The sequence below is a fragment of the Meriones unguiculatus genome, chromosome 12 (assembly GCF_030254825.1).
Source record: "Meriones unguiculatus strain TT.TT164.6M chromosome 12, Bangor_MerUng_6.1, whole genome shotgun sequence".
Classification (NCBI taxonomy): domain Eukaryota; kingdom Metazoa; phylum Chordata; class Mammalia; order Rodentia; family Muridae; genus Meriones; species Meriones unguiculatus.
Window position 1 is genome coordinate 77,465,163 of NC_083360.1, and position 16,299 is coordinate 77,481,461.

The 16,299-nt window shown below is 51.2% G+C and overlaps 1 protein-coding gene across 1 annotated transcript in view; it reads right to left on the bottom strand.

Moving 5' to 3' along the window:
* Kank4 (KN motif and ankyrin repeat domains 4) overlaps positions 1-12,605 on the bottom strand; it is a 67,227-nt gene extending 54,622 nt beyond the window's left edge. Inside the window, exon 1 of the mRNA XM_060365932.1 lies at positions 12,283-12,605. The gene's annotated coding sequence lies outside the window, so the exon portion shown is untranslated. The remainder of the gene's footprint in view (positions 1-12,282) is intronic.
* Positions 12,606-16,299: the final 3,694 nt, after the last annotated feature.

Below are 16,299 nucleotides of genomic sequence, written 5' to 3' on the forward strand. Positions count from 1 at the left end.
GCCCCCAAGCACCTGTAACTCCAGCTCCATGCAAGCATGGCTGCCCAGGGCACTTGGACTCACATGCAAACATACAGAAGCATGAATTAAACAAGAAGAATACATTTTAAAAGGAAGGAAACGTACTGTTGAAATCTGGGTGAAGACGTGTGGGTGTGGAAGGAGGGAGTCAGGGTGCAGGACAGGGTACCCCAGAGACAGGACATGCATTCTCTGTTCTGCTAAAGGGATGACTTTCCCCACTGATAGGAAAGCAGACTCCCTTCTCCCTGCAAGGGCCAGCAAAGGCAGGACACAGCCTTTCCATTAAACAACACATAAAACACCCCAGAAAAAAAACAAACCAAAACACCCTGAATCCTGCTGTCAAGGATCTATGTGAGATTTTAGGTCTGTCCAACACCAAAAAGAAGATTTTTATATGGTGAAAAGTTATAACTCATTTCAGACTGGCTCTCTCTCCAAGCCCTCCCCCATGGTGAAGAGTGGAGAATGTGGAATCCCAAGAATGGAAGATGTAGGCAGGGCTGGCTCTTTGCCTCTGGGGCAGTGGGCTGGTGTCACCGGACCCCCAGAGTGGCACTGAGGGCATTCACGTTGTGTTGAAAAGCCTCACTGTGGCCCTCTGAAGGAAGGAGCTCCCATTCCCATGTTATAGAGGAGGAAGACTGAGGATTTGGAGGGGCACAGTCCGAAGCCTGCTCTTTCTAGGCAGCAGTGTTTCCCGTGGAAGACTTTCTCTATTCCAGCCTGGACATGATGAATGACCTGCCAGTTGTTCAAGAGGGTACATGCGGTGCGACAGTCAAGGCCTGTCTTGGTTTATAAAACGTCCATCTATAGATCAACAACTATCTTTTCATCCATCCATCTACTCATCACTTATCTAAGTAAAGACATATAGTTTTATGTATAGAACCTATATGGACAGTGCGAAGTCCAGAGCAGCAAGCTCCAAACTTTTGCATACCCCCACCCACCCACTAGCTCTTTACAGTTTGGAATGTTCTCCATTATTTGCTATGACCCGATACTATCAAAAGGGCTCACCCCGGGCCCCACCATTTGCATCCTTCCTGGTGTGGCCCCACCCTTTCACTTCCTACCCACGCAGGCTCCAAGGCGCCCACCCACCTCAAATGCTTAATATATATATTTTTTATTGACAATTAAACATTCTCCGAAGAGCGGTAGCATTCACTGCCCAATCTGATAAAGGGATCACAATGCCCGTCCTTTGGAATTTCCTCTCTCCTCCCACGTAATGAATTATTTGGTACGTTCTGAGCACATGACGTTGATTCTAGATTGATAGTGTGTGAAGATTTCAAGCAAGCTAAGCGACTGTGGGAGCGCAGTTATTATAAGACCCCCTGCTCAGCTTCAGGAGACAGATCTGGGGATTAAGTCAAGACTGCCGTTTTTACACCGGACTTCTTTCCTCAGAAGGAAGCAGGAACATGGACTTACGTAAAATCTGTTATTTCCTTTAAACGTTGACTGAATTCTTTTTCAAAAACACTGTACAGGTCAAAACACATGTTGTGAAATCCTCAAAGAAATAATAAAAAATAGTCTAAAAAATACTATAGGGGCAAAAAACAAACAAACAAAGAAACAAACGCCATGAGGTGAAGTAGTGTAAGCAACAATGCGGGAAAAGTGGTCTCTGACCACAGTTCTAGTCTGACCCCCAACTTCTCTGTCATAAACACAGCCCATGCCCCTCCTGGACCTGGGCAGCCTGTGCCTCCTCCAGCATCCTGCCTACCGCACCGGGGCTCCCTCAGGCATCTGCTCCAGCAGCACACCCATTGAACTCCTAATTCCAGCCTTTCCCAGGGTCGCCGTGGAAACCACTCCATGCCCCAGTGTGCATCACCCTGGCTCGCTAACACCCCTCCCACGCTCTGCGATGGCTTCGGTCTCCCCACGTTGAAATCTGTCTGTTAGATTGCACATTGGAAGAAAGAAAAGAAAAAAAAAAAAAGGATTTTGTTGCTGCTGCCAGTTATGGCTTTGGATGAGTCTGGGACATCGTGGCCATCTTTAGCCTTCTCTGTGCCCCAAAGCCTTGCATACCATCTAGACTCTCTTCTTGGATCCTATCCAGCCCTGTGGACAGCTTTACCTGTGGGCACCTGCATTAAACCACACATCAGACAGCTCTGTAACCCCAATTACTCATCTCGATCTGCTTCCCTAGTGGAGTGCCTAGCCCAGTGCCCACGATCAGGCGACATTTACTGGCCGTTAGGAAGCGAGGAGGAGAGAGGGAGGACGAAAAAGTCAATGAGAGAGAGGAGGAAAGAAAGAATGGGGTCGCAGTCCACCAAGAAATGTGAGATATGGGCTTGCAGATATTTAGGGCTCAGCAGTTAAGAGAAGATCGGGGTTTGCTCCCTGGTACCCCATGGTAAGTCACAATAGTCTGTTACGCCACTTCAAGGGTAGCTTACATTAAGCACACACATGGTACATATATGTACATATATATATATATATATATATATATATACACACATACATACATATTCAGACAAAAACAATAATAAGCATGCAATTTTGTTTTAAAAGAGAGCCAGCTACTAGGCCGAGATTAAAGCAGCTGTGTTGGGCTGCAGATTAATGGTCCCAGTTGTCCCTTTCCCAGTAAGGTTTCTTTACCCCAGCACGGCAGGAAGCTCTTGGCTTTTGGGCCCAGGAACCAGCATTCACCACCACGAACCCTTTGCCTCTGGTCTGCAACCCTAGGGAAAGAGATCTTCCACCTCAGTCAGGCTCTGCTTTGGGAAGCCAGCTGCAGTTATGACAGATGGGGACAGTGGGCGAGAAACTTTCCCAGTGGCCGACGAGAGGCGAACTACAGAGGCTCAGAGCAGACTATGTGCACGAAGAGCTGGCCAGATTCCCAATGCCCCGACGGTTGTCTGTCCAGAGAGTGGGCTTTGCTGAGTCAGGACAGGCTGGGCACTCTCTCAGGAACCCCTGGAAAGGAGGCTGCATGGGTCTAGAACAACTCTGAAAGCAACACTCTTGTGTTCCCTTTCACAGGCTGGTGGAGGTTCAGCCTACTCCTCTCCTTCACCTGCTCTCTGATCTAGGCAGGAAACAACCATCCTGTTCCCAGGAAACCACAGAGAGACTGGCACTGTCTGCATTCCCCAAAGCCTGGATGTCTCTCAAAACTGCTGATCCCCGTGGATTCCTACCCTGGTATCAATGTGAAGAGAAACCGGTCTTCTCGCGTCAGTCACTAGCCAAGCAAGGGAGGAGCAGCAGGGCAGCATAGCAGAGAATCCAGAGCCTTGGTGCATGACCTTCGAGAAAGGTGGCCGGCCTGCCTCGCCCAGACTTCATCTGGGCAGCTAGGAGAAGGGAGAGGAGGCAGAGGGGGAAGAAGGGGAACCTACCACTTCAGCATCCCTTTCCTCAACCACCTATAGGCTACCTCTAAGAGTGCCACTGTGACAGAAACAGGGTCGTTCACAGAATAGACACTTCCCACAGTTAGGAGGCTGGAAGACTGTGACCAGGGCTCCAGCCTGGGCTAGTTCTGGTGAGACCTACTTCCGGTACACAGGCTGCCAACTTCTCGCTGTAGCCTCACAAAGGAGAAGAAATAAGAAAGTTCTCTGGGCGGCCTTTGATAAGGAGCAGTCCCCTTCACAAGAGCTCCAATTACTTTCCGAAAGCCTGGAGCCTAATACCATCCAACTTTGGGATAGGATTTCAAAATGAACCAGGGACACAAACACCCGTATGGTGGCATGAAGCCATATTGAGAGTCATGATTAGGCCAGGCATCCACTGGAGGTTCAGCTCAGCAAATCCTCAATGAAGACAGCGAGGTGGGATTTCAAACCAACCTTACAGACAAGAAAATGGAGCTAAAAACTATTTTATAACCAGAATGAAAACAAAAAGACAAAAAAACAAACAAAACCCGAACTCCAAATAAAGAGGTCACATCTCTTAAATAGGCAAAACACTTCTTAAAAACCTAAAAGAGCTAGGTGTGGTGATACATGCCTTTAATCCCAGTATTTGGGAAACAGAAGCAAGCCTACCTCTGTGACTTTGAGGCCAGCCTGGTCTACATAGCAAGTTCTAGAGCAAAGCAGGACTACATAGTAAAACCCTATCTCAAATACATACATATAGATAACAGATATATACATATTGTGTGTACGTGTGGGTGATTTGCAAAATGTGAGGGAACAGCCAATTTTAATGGTTACGTACGGGCCAAGGATTTTGTGTACTCTACAAAAATCTTCGTCATCCCATTTTACAGATAGAACCCTGATTAACAGAGAAGTGCTCTGGCCTTCCACTCTTCCAGAACCACGCTGTGATGGGCAAGCAGACTGCATTTAAACAATAGTTCTCTGAAAAAGGCACAGAAGTCCAAAGGAATGGCCCCAATGTGGAGAATGTCAGGCTTCAGCCCTGGCCGTGGGCAGAGCTCTCTGGGCAAGAGCCTTTTGACACCACTGGGCATCACCCCTGGGCCTAACTCACAGAGGGCTCCACTTGGTGGTGGGAAATGCTGAGGGACAGGGGCAAAGATAAGGAAGATGGCTAGGCTAGAAATGGCTAGCCTTGGACCAGGCTAAACGGGGCACATTTGTCGGAGTTCTGGGAACCTATAATGTGGAAGGCAGGACTTTCCTGAGGGAGGAGGAAGCAGGGTGCAAAAAGAGAGAGAAAGCAAGCCCTAGGTGATAGAGCCCTTGAGCAGGTGTCTAGCTCAGAGAAGGGTGGGGCAGGGGTGCTGGTGTGTCTACCAAGACTGAGTGAGAGCCTGTAAAAAGGGAGGATGGATACCAGCCGTTCAAGTGTACCTGTGGGGAAGCTGTTTTAGTGAGAAGGCTCAAGGTGAGGCTAAGCACTGGGAAGGGGTGAGGAGACAGTGACATACTGAAACACCAACCGGGTTCTTCCCAGAGGCCACAGCAGCTGCCAGGAGGTAGGAGGCCTTTTGCCTCAGGCTATCGCTGAGAGACTCCCAGAAGCCCATCCAGCAGAGCCTGTAAGTTAGGAAGAACAAGGAACCCTGCCAGTCTAAAAAAGAGGGTGGAGGCTCACGAGTGAAAGGCTGGCAAGCACGGGAGCAAGAGCACGTGCATTTAGGAAGGAGGCATTGTTAGTCCCATTTCTCAGATGCTCCAGGTCAGGTGACAAAGGTGGAATTAGAACCCAGCTCTGACCAACTCCAGGGCTTTTGTCATTTTTAATTGGTCCTTATTCCCACAGATGATGTGACCTTGCTTGGCTTAAGGGTGAGAAAGGGAAGGGAAGGTGTCAAACAGCAGAGGAAAGCCTGAAAAGATCCGCACGGGGCAAAGAGAATGGGTAGCAAGCACTTTCCTACTAACATGAGATGGCAGCCGAGTTTTGCAACGCGGATTTTTCTCTGGTTACCTAAAGAGACTTTTTAAATCAAAGTGCTGTGTTCCAACGTTAACCACATCTGGGCTGAACTTCTGGGTCCCTCCACTTAATACTCAATGATGCTAAAGCGAATTCTCACTCTCTTGGGACTTCATTTGGCTCACCGATGTGATAAGGGCAGAAACAGCCCTACCTTGTTCAGTAGTTGGCAAGGATCAATGACTTTTGGCACAGTGTGTCTGAAACACATTAAATGCCCCCTAGAAGGGAGCATAATGTGGGTACGGTGGCTCATGCGCGCAGACCAGGCCTCTGGAGGCTGAAACCAGGCAGCTGAGAGTTTGAAGCCTGCCCGGGCTCCACAGTGAGACCCAGTCTCTGAATAAGTATATAAAAACTAGCAAAAACCCAACCATCCCCCTGATGCTGCTGTTTGACGTTCTCACTTCCAAGATGCCACTCCTCCGTTTGCATCTCTTCCTAGGGCTGGAGAGCGCCTTTCATCAAGTGAATCATTAGTTCCTCTGCCCAAAATCTCTAGAGCTCAGGAAGACATCCATCCGCCTTCCAGTGGCCTGGCTTGCCTGGGATTGGCAGGGCCACCATCACGGCAGGGCCACCATCACAGCAGGGCCTGGTGGGTTTGTGGGCCGCTGGGAATGGCTGAACAAGTCTCCCACGTGTAGCTGTGTTTTGTAAGTTAACTTTAGGGATGTGCATCAAAGCCTTCTACCCAAACCACAACTGAGCCTTGGAAAACCTGCCAACTATTAAATGGAATTTACCGCCGCTCAGGAATACCTCCCGCTGACTAGAGGGAGACAGATGAGTCTATGAAAGGTCAGGCGACTTCCATGCAGGACTCCTGACAATTCTTTTACCCCTTTGGTGAAGCCTATGGATTCTTTCTCAGGATGCTTTAACATGCAGAAAAGAAAACACATAATTGGACCACAAAGAAAACCAATATAAGTGAAATACAATTATTACAGCTTGAAAAACCAAGTGTGTAATACAGCAATATGTTTTACTTTATTAACACATTAATTACACCGTTTAGAAGCTGATGTAGCAACTACTGGCATCTCACATAACCAAGGTAAATAATATTTCACAATAGCTATAGCAACTAAAACACAATATGAAACGATCTATCATTCCTACCGGCGATTTTATTTTATATGAGTACTGAATGTAAACTGTGGTTTGTTGCCAACACTAACAACTGAAAACAAAATGTCAAGCCAAGATGTCATCCTCCCCTACCCCCAATTCAAGTTCACAGACTCCTCTTCAATTCCGTAAATGGGAATTTGGAGTTGTGGGCCCCAGGATAGTGGGGACCATGCTCTAGCTCACTCTTACCTTTGAAGAGTCCTCACCACCCCCTTTTTGTCCCCAGAGCCCAGTTCTATAGATACAACGTTCTCAGCTGCCCCATGCCCAGGCTGCCTGACTCCTGCTAGGTCCTGGTGAAGAGAAGTCTTCGGTTCCCAGGAAACAGGATCAGTGGCTGAGCCCCTCTCTGGCAGTCAGGGAAGGCCAGGCCAGGGGTGAGGTGCACAGTGCCCGAGCCCATGGTGGGTCCCTCATCACAGCATCACCTGTGTGGAGCCAGGGCTTAGATGACAGCACTGTCTCACCTAGCTCCTCCCTTCCTCCCTCGGAGCTATAGGCATCTGCCTTCCAAGTCAGGACCGCTACCTCAGGGTGCCACCTCAGGGTAACAGCTCTCGGGTGCAAGAGTCTGCGGATAAACAAACCCGGGTAATTTGCCAGGCTGGCCCGCACTGGGGACCAGTGAAGCCATTTGCTCCCTCTTCCCCTCCACATTCCTGCAGGCGGGTCATGACCTTTGACATTTACTTATTTATTTATTGAAAGATCTCATGAATGACATATGAAAACAATGTGTTAAAATTCAAACACCAGGAGTGGGTGTGGGGAGGGGAGAGGAGAGAAGAAGAGAGAGGAGGGGAGAAGAGAGAAGAGGAGGAAGGGAAACTGTGGTCAGGATGTAAAGCAAATAAATACATTAATTAACAAAAAAATTTTTAAATAATTCAAACTCTAGTAAGGTAAAGGCATCTGCCATCAGGCTTGATGACCTAAGTTTACTATCCAGGACCAACATGATAGGAGGAAGAGCATGCCTTGTACTAGTGAACACACACATGCGTGTGTGTAAGCGTTCACCACACACAAACACACACATATACACACTCCCACATATGCACACTCACTAACTGAATCAATTAAAACGCAGTAAAAAGTCAAACAGCAATGATCCTATCAGGAACGATGCGGCGTCCTCCCTCTGCTCATAGTTGGCGTCGCAGCTGGTAATCGTGGACCTGGTCCAAGTACAGTCACCTGCCACCCAGCTTGAAACTGTGTCTTTTAAACTTCTCCCCAAGACAACGGCGCTACATCCTCCAAGGGAGAAGGGAGTTGAGGCCGGAAACAGACAACGAGTGTAGTCCTTGGAAACTCTTGAGAGCCCCATTCAGTGTCGCGTGAGGAGCGGCTGATGCTTGTGCTCAGAACCGTTGCTGCCGTAGAGCCACGGAAGGGAAGGGGCACCAACGGCTACCCTCCACCCGTACGGAACAAACTGTCCCCCAAAAGTCCCCTTGTCACTTGATGTCAGAGGCCTAGTCCAGAAACACATACCAAAGGAAACTCAACAGACACAATACACACACACAAACACACACATAATACACATGCACACTCACACACACTCACATATAGAATTGGTAGCCAACAAGTTTTATTTATTTTTATGTAGGAAAAAATTGAGGGGGGTGATCTGGGACTAGGAATTTTTGTTCTCCTCAACATTGCCTGTGCTCCCCACCCCCAGCCAAAAAAAAAGCCCTTTGTGGGCTAGAAGCAAGCAATACAGTGGGGTTCTCTGGGGGGAGGGGGAGAATCCAGTGGGTACTTCTCCTAGAAGCAGGAATACACTTCTTCAGGATCAGTGAGCTAATGCTGTCCGAACATCGCACGAGCCCCCTCCCCCCCCTTAAAACCCTGGAACCACAGTTTCTGTACTGGGAAATGTGACAGGTGTGTTTTCAGAGCAGGGCCCCTCTTCTCTCTCATCTGTAGAGAGCGGAAGCCGTTCCCAGCAGGCCCGGCAGGAACCTTTCAGTGCAACCTTCACCTGGGAGGTTAGCATTGGAGGCACAGAGAAGTGAGGCCTGACCGTAAACCACGCACTGGTTAGCAGTGTGGGCCGAGGCTCCCATTCCAGATTTCTTGGCCGTCAGGCCTCCTCCCTTGTACTCTACCACAAGAAGAGCACGAAGGCTTCTTCTGCCTGAGCTCCATGGCTAGACAGCTCTGCCCAATCCCAGCGTTGCTTCCAGGATCCGGAGCACAGCAGCTGACCTTTCTGCTGTTCCTTTCCTCATCTGTGCACGGGAGATTTGGGGGAAGCAACCTAAGAATGGCCGTGAGGGCTGAGGGTACCCAGTTGGGAATATATCTGCACTCTTTTTACATCTCGTGGCTCCTATCTTACACCTCAAATGGAGTGGATCTGCAACAGCTGCGCTGCATGACCTCTCCCCCAAATATATGTGAGAAAGTTCTCAAATCCATTCACCCTGAAGAGAGCCCAGGCCCCCTTCCCCTTTTAGAAGACAAAACCCAAGCAAGGTCATTTTCCCCCCCGGGTCTTATTCCTTTGTTTCCTTGAAGTGCCGAGAATGAACCACTAACTCTGCGGGGCCAACCCCGAGATCCGGGTTTTACAAAGAAGCATAGTTTTGGATCCAGAAGGGCCATCTATTCCCCACCTCGGTATGAAACAGTGATGCTGCCTCTTCCTTCTGCTAAACAGCAGAACCCTATGCCCTGCACACACCCTCAGGGGCTGGAACCAGCAGAGTACCGGGCACATAACAGAAGCACCATTCGGTCTTGACGGCTGAATCGAACAAAAGAAGATGCACACAGGAATGGGGAACCCTGCAGCAGGTGTCCGGTTGCAAAATGCGGGCACCGCAGGCAAGACTCCAGCGGCAGCAAGCCAGAACCCCATCATCCCCTTCTTTTTAGCCTGCTCTGTGGAGAAGAAGCCTTCAACAAGGCCAGCATCTGAGCCTCTGCCCTCATTGCCTGGCCCATCAGACCCGATCCAGAGCTCAGAAGATACCTGAAGTAAGCACGCTTCTCCAGCTGAAACACGTGACAACGGACGCTGTGGGCCAGGGGAGGCAAACTGGGCAGGGAGATGGCTCATCTGTCTTCTTAATTGTCAACTCTGCCCTTAATAAGATCCTCCTCCCCCCCCCCCCCGCCCACCCTGTTCTACCTTAGGCTCATGCTGAACTGAGACAAACCAAGATTTCCATCTTGTAGTCATGAATAGTGGCCATCACAAAATGCCAGGGATGAAACAGACTGCTCCGTGGCTCAGTGGAGCTCAAAGTCCCAGAAGGAGCCTGAGCCTGGGAGTCCGTGGCTTGGAATCTTTGCTCTTCACTGGCTGTGGCAGTTACTACACTTCTCTGACCTCCGTTTCCTGGAAAATTACAGCCCAAGGTTTGGGAAAGGGAGGGTGAAGCACTGGAGAACTATATGCACAGCATTGTAAAGTTACACGCGCTGGAGAGGAGAAGCCACCGTTTTCATCGGATCCCCAAAGATTTGTGTATGTTACCCCTCCCCATTAAAAGTGAAGAGATGCGCGATGCCTTCCATCCCCCAGGTCACCCATTGTGTTCTTGCTCTGTGCCAGACACTTGAGACTCAAATATGACAGGAGAGTCCTGCTTAAGGGGTTACTCGGCACCACTGGTCCTCTTCACTACAGGAATATGCCCGGGGCCATTGGAAATGAAGAGAAGGAAGCATTTAATTCATATGGCTAAGAAAGGCCTTCTATGGAGAAGCTTAAGCTTAATTTGTCGAAACTGATGGCAGCTCATACAGTCACTGGGTGAGTGGGTGGAGAGTATTTTAGACAGAACACCTGGTGAAAAGGCGACACGGGGTCCAGGAACTGCCTCAGTTGTAATTGGGAGTGAAACCCAGCAGTTGCAGAAGGCCGGGGAGTGGTAGAAGGCAGGCATTAGGCTAGAGAGGTTGGCAGGGGCTGGGTCAGGTGATGGCATGTGGGCACCTCCATCCGCACCCCACTCCCTCCCTCCCTCCCTCTTCCCTGCCACATGGGTCTAATTGCCCAGAACAGGGTGAGTCGCCACTTCCAGCCTGTATTTCCTTGAATGCTGAGCAAAGGCTTTTGCAGGCTGCAAGTTCAATGTGACAGCAAGAAGTAGCACGGGAAAGAAGCCTTGCTCTGAACCCCCCGGATTGTAGCAAAGGTGTAGGTAGAAAGCTTCTGTCAAACTGTCATTCTCCCCTGGCTCCCCTTGACCTAGCCAGGGGCCTCTAAGAGTCCAGCATCATGGCTGAGAAAGGAAAACACACGGATGAGTCCAGTCAGTGGAATGCAGAGTTAAGGGGCATGGCCACTGGGCCCTTGGTCCTCACTCAGAACACAAAGGCTTTCAGTTCCTGCACAGGACTCAGAGCCCTTTCACAGGCTGCTGCCGCCGGAAAGTCTACCCACGCTCTAACCGGTCAGCTTTTGGTCTTCACACTCAACCTATCACCAGTTCTCAGGGAACCCAAGTTTGGAATCAAAGAACTCAGATATGCAGAATTCTCCACCCCAGGGCTGTGCTTCGCCTCCAGCTTGTCCATGGACTGCAAGCTCCTTGAGGCCAGTTGTTTATATCACCTTTGCATCTAAAATCCCTTCTGATGCCTGGTTCTGAACTTTTGGGCTTTTCATCTGGACCTTGCACCATGCCCACGACTCATTGTCCCTGGAACACATTATGGCCCCTTGAGGTAGGAGGCTGGACGTTAAAGGCAATGTCAGAGCCAACTCTACTTCTGCTTCCATGGGTAGCAACCTGCTTTTCTGTGCCCTGTCTTGAGAGGCTGAGGAACCCAGTTTGGTTTGCTCAGCTAGGTCCTTCGGGATTGCACTTTAAACTCGAGGTGCCTCCACTCTTGGCTGCAGGCGATCCACCCGTGGCCCTCTTTGGTACGTTAAGACTTTACACAAGCCTCAGAGGTCAGCTCTGAACTGGAATCATCTCTCTCCTAAAAACGTCCATCCTCATCCTACAAGTCTGCATCCCAGGGTACTTGGGAAGGAGTAGACTGGATTTCTGCAGCCCAGGCTAGTGCGCAGGGTGACAGTAGGTTCCAGCCAGGTGGAGAACACATGGACTTTCCAACTCCCGCCTGTAACCGGCTAGTCCGCAGCGACAAAGTGCTAGGGTCAAAGATTTGACCTTAAAAGAGATGGGAAGGGGAGGAGGGGCTAACCAAGAGGCGCGCGGGCTTGGCAAAGTACCCCCAGCCAGAGCCTACCACTCCGGCGCCTAGCACAAGGATCCCGGGTGGCCCTCCCTCTGCCCAAGGTCGCATCCCATCGTGACTCTAGAAACTTCACCCAGGATGAGAGGGGTGCGGGCTGGGAACCTGGCGCAATGTTTTTCAAAAGGAAAGAGGCTCGGCGATTTGCAGGTAGTCCCGGAAACCAGCCAGGAGGAGCCCCCCAGCCCCGCAAGCCGCGTCCAGGACCGCAGCGTCTTCCTGAGGACAGCTGCGAGGGTCTGCGCTACCCCGAGTCTCAAGGACGACGCGGTCCCCTCTCCGCGGTCCCTTCCGTCCCCAGATCTGGGAAGCAAGAGCGGCTACCCTCCCACCGTGTCTCGGACTCTCCGGACACTCTCCGGCTCGGGCTGCGGCAGCCTCTGCGGGGACGCGGCGCTGCTAGCAGGGGTCGCGGCGGGAGGGCGCAGGCTGGGTGGCGCGGGGCGGGTGCCCGGGGCCAGGGGGCGCTAGGCCGCTTACCTGGGCGAGCCGCAGGGTTCCGGCTGGGGCGGAGGGGAGCAGCGCGGACGCCCACCCGGCTCCGGGGTGCACGCAGCTGCGGCGGCCGCGCGGTCCTCCGGGGCACGGTCCTCCCTCCTCTGCACCGTCCGCGTCCTGGCACGCACCGCGCGCCGCCGCACCCTGCTGTCCGGGGCGCGCACACCCTCCGGTCGGCGGGCTGGGCCTGGAGCAGGGGCGCCCTCGCCGCGGGCACACCCACCGCGCCGGCTGCGGGACTGCGAGGCGCGGGAGCCGGATCCTGGCGGCCGCCACCCGAGTCTCCGCCTCCCTGACGCGGCGCGGGCTCTGGTGTGTGGGAAGGGGCAGAATTGCGACACCGAGGGGAGGGTCTTAGCCTTGGACAGAGTTAAGAAGGAAAACTTTTTGAAGAGAGACCAGAAGAGTCCTAGCCTATATAAGGCGCTTTCCAGATTTCCCCAGGACTCCCACGTGCGTTTCTCCAAGTTCGTCTAGACGTTTCCGTCCCCATGAGGATGACGAGACAGGATCAGACGGGATAATAACTGCCCGAGTCAGGATTCGAACCAAGGCCTGACAACTGAGGTCCTGGGAGCAGAGACGTCCTAGCAGCGGGCTGGTAGCGTGAGGGTCATCTACGACAGTGCTGTCTCCTAAGCTGGTTCCTTTTCAGTTTCCCCCCCAAATCAATGCTGCAGCTCTATTAAAAAAGATCCTCAGTGTTTCTCTTCATATACCCACCTCAGTGGCAGCTTTTTTGTCTTTTTTGTTTTTGTTTTAGTTTAGTTTAGTTTTGCTTTGTTTTGTTGTTTTTCGAGACAGGGTCTTTCTGAGTAGTGTTGGCTGTCCTGGACTCCCTTTGTAGAGCAGGCTGGCCTCGAACTCACTGACACCCGCCTGCCTCTGCCTCCCTGAGGGCTGGGATTTCAGGCGACGACCACCACCACGCTCAGCTTCCTCTGCAGCTTTGTAGCGATTCAGAGTCACTTTCCTTGAACGGAAAGACGGCCAAGGTTCACTTCCGGCACTAACCCTGCTCCTTGTAAAGAGGACCAACAGAAGGGACGGAAGGATACGGCAGCCAGCGAGTCTCCAAGCCCAGCTGTGACCCACTGGGCCCACCTTCCTAGCACCCGCACCTCGGAAGCAACCCATAGAGTCTTATTTTTGACATTGTGACCCAGATGGGATAGATAATTTGAGTCAAGGGACATTTAATTTCCGTTTCTACGGGAACGTAGTTATTAAGATGACTTCATTTCCACGAAGCTTCCACGGTGGTGGTAATAAATGGGAATCATCGCTTAGCCACACTGCTGGGACCCAAAAAGGAGTTGGGGGCGAGGCTGCGGCCAAGAGAGAACCGCCCCAGACTCTTCCTGCTAAGGCCTGGTTGGTTGTTGTCATCCAGGGAACAGCGCGCCTCATTTTCCCCAGAGAAGCCAGAAACCTAGATACTCGATTTTTTTTTTGACTGCTCGTTTGAAAAGTGCTAAGCCAGAGGCTGAAGAGCTGGGCCAGTACTTTGGAGCATGTGCTGCCGTTGCAGAGGGCCGGGGTTGGATTCTCAGCATTTGGTATGATGGCTCAGCACTGGTAGCTTCAGCGTCAGCGTACTGTACCCCTCTTCTCGCCTCCCGGTTCACCAGGCATGTAAGTATGTGGAGCATAAACACACAGGGCGCACATGCTTAAACCAGTTTAAGCTCCTGAACAGCTTCACAAGGTTTTGTTTGGCCTCTCAGCCTCCTGGTGCAGTAGACCCAGGGTAGATCCCGTTTTCCTTTTGAGGGAGCACGCGGCTGCTCTGGGTGTGTTCCGTGACTAGCCCAAGGTCACACAAGCTCCTTGGTGGAGCTGGAACGGGCACCCCAGGCGTTCTCAGTTCCAGTCTTGGAAACCCTTCTGCACTCTCAGATACCTCGAAGAATTTGTTCCTTGATTTCTGGGCATGGTGAGCCTAATTAGGCATGGGGCTGGCACTGGGGTGAGGAGGCACAGCACCTTTCCTGAGAAGATGGAGGGCAGTGCCAGACTGTTGTCCTCGAAAGCAGCTCAGGCTGATGACTCAGAGGTGGAACTGTATCTCCAGGGTTGAGCTGAGTCAGAGGAATCACAGTCTCAACTGGGGCAGCCGGGGCTTCTGAGACCCAGGCCAACGCACCAAGAAAGGGGAAAATACACTAAGCAAACCCCGCCCCCATGTACCTCCCAAGCCTCCCCTTGCCTCCCCCCCCCACGACATGCAGAAGCCACAGGCACAGAAAAGAAGCCCCAGCTAGGACAGGAGCTGTTTCCTATCATGGCAGGAAAGAGTTAGACTAGCAAACGGACCCTTGCAGGGTCCTGGGAGAAAGAGATCTCTCCCGGGAAGCAGATCTTCTAGAATTTCAGGTTTGGACACCTCCACTGCAAACCAGACGAAGCTCTCAGACAGTGAGCATCCTTGCTGAAAGCTGATGTGGGATGACTGGGCACGGCACTGCCGCAGGACCCAGTGCAGAAAGAATGGAGGGCTCTCCTCCCTGACAGTGTGCAGTTCAGGAGGGTGACTGTGCCTCTGTTGTCTGCCCTGCGCCACTCACCAGGATGGGGATTTCATTTTCATCATCTGTCTCACTGGCATCCTCACCATATCTACAAAATGGCTGTCACCCTCTTGCTGAGGGTGATGAGGCAAAAGCAGGGAGGTGGGTTCACCCTTGGGCCTTGGTGACTTTTCCAGACTGGAGGATACGACATTCAGGTCTCCCTCCAAGAGAGGACTGCAGACAGCAGACCCACATGTGGTAACTCCTACAGTCCCTGGGGTGCTGCCAACAACTAAGAACCAGCTGTCGGTGGGGGGGGGTTGTTGCATACATAGGCCCTCCTTTCTCATCCTGTAAAGCCTGCACATAGATTCAAACACTGAAATAACAAATAATGAGTCACTGATCTTAGAGGAATGCAAAGGCAGGCTCTGGTGGGCCTCTGCTCGTGTTTTCATCAACCCTCCAATGTAGGCAGCAATCTCCCCTTCTCCACAGGCCATCCCAAGACCCTCTCGAGGATCCCTTGGTTAACGCAGAATCCTACGGATATCACCTTTTTTCCCTGTTTCTACAGATCTCCAGTCGAGTTTAATTTATACACCAGGCACAGAATGGACACTGATGGAATAAAATAGAAGGGACATAACAACAGAATGGGTAGTACGTGAAAGTACGTGAATTCATTCTCTCCCTCTCTCAAAACATTTCCGTGTACTGTACTCACCCTACAAGTGAAAGATGTGAGATTAAGTAGGCGTGGGGTCTCAACGTCAGTGTTGGGTCTCACAGAAACGCTATTCTAATGACCACAGGGGCTACTGAGGACTAGGTAATGGAGACAGTGTGGATATGCCAGACACTGTCATTATTCTCATACAGAGTGGGGTTGCTGTCAGCTCAGCAAGTCCTCATGCGGTTCAGACTGGGACTCAACTTAAAAGTGATGGACTGTTTGTTTCTAGAACTTCCCCCCAAATTCAATATTTTGGGGCTTTGGCTAATAAAGGGTAATAAAGGCTAGTAAAAGAAAGCAAAGGCAAGGGGGAATACGCTACATTTGTTTTGCATGACTTTCTGTCTAAGGACCCCTTTTTCAGTGTTTGTTGTTGACTTGTTAGCATTGAACCTGCGGCTGTCAAGCGCTAGAACACACGGAGCACAGCTTATGTACATGCTTTCTTCATGACACAAACTACTTGGGCTTTTGAACACCAGGTTTGGGGACTACTTTAAACAGCAAAAACAACAACAAAACCCCAATGGTTTGAAAACTTGAGCTTGGGATAAGCCAGGAGCAGACTTCGTGTGTGTGTGTGTGTGTGTGTGTGTGTGTGTGTGTGTGTGTGTGAGACACAGAAGAGGGGGAGCTCGTATTTAACTCAGCAGGGAGCATGCATGCCCAGAGCTCAAAATTCCACCCCTCCTCCACATCCGCAAGTGACCCTGAAAACACTCGGGGCTCAGGAGTGAAACTCACGCAAAC